This window comes from Vombatus ursinus, unplaced genomic scaffold, assembly GCF_900497805.2.
Source record: "Vombatus ursinus unplaced genomic scaffold, bare-nosed wombat genome assembly UNPS02014818.1, whole genome shotgun sequence".
Taxonomy (NCBI): Eukaryota; Metazoa; Chordata; class Mammalia; order Diprotodontia; family Vombatidae; genus Vombatus; species Vombatus ursinus.
Window position 1 is genome coordinate 52931500 of NW_020954596.1, and position 870 is coordinate 52932369.

The following is an 870-nucleotide window of genomic DNA, read 5'->3' on the forward strand; positions in this document are numbered from 1 at the left end:
TGTGTGTGTGTGTGTGTGTGTGTGTGTGTGTGTGTGTGTGTGTGTGTGTGTTTTCCAACTGACTTTCTGACTTTGGACTTTATGTTTAGACCAGACTGCAAAATTCTGGGGGAATGGGTTGATATTTGGGGAGGGAGGGAGGATTTTTTTTTTATTAATCTCCTGCTTTCTTGGGCTATTGAATGTTTTATTCTGGGATTATCAGGGACAACTCTGGTTGAGGACTTTCCAGCATTCAGTGCTCCCAAAATGGTCTGATTCAGGTGAAGTCTGATCACTGCCTTGCTGGTCAAAGTTCACCAAGATTTTAACTTGTCTTGGTATCTGCATAATACTGTAGTTGACACTTCTGATTGGAAGTTGCAGCAGACTTCTGCTAGGTAGGCTTAGTCATCTGGAAAGCTCTGCAGGTTCTGATTGACAAAACTTCTATTTTACCACCTCTATTCTTATCTCATATGTGTTAATTTTGTGTGTGCAAAAGCTTTGCAAATTCATGTGATCAAAATTATCATTTTATCTTTTGCAATTGCCTTTATCCCCTGTTTGGTTAAAAATAAATCTCCTACCCATATTTGTAAAAGGTACATAATCTGCTTCTATGATTTTTTCATGGAAGTTTAAATATTAATATAAAGGTATTGTACTCATTTTTAATTTCTTGTGGAATATGACATAACTAGGTACTTTTAGTAATGAATATGCATTTACATTACAACAAAAACTTACCCAGGCAATATAATTCAATATAAACATGTTTTAAATTAAGTAAAAAAGAGTTTGGCTAACCACTTTTGAGTGATCATAGATTTTGTTTAGAAACCTCTCTCATGTTTCAAAGCTTGATGTGGTTGTCAGAGTATCATAAGG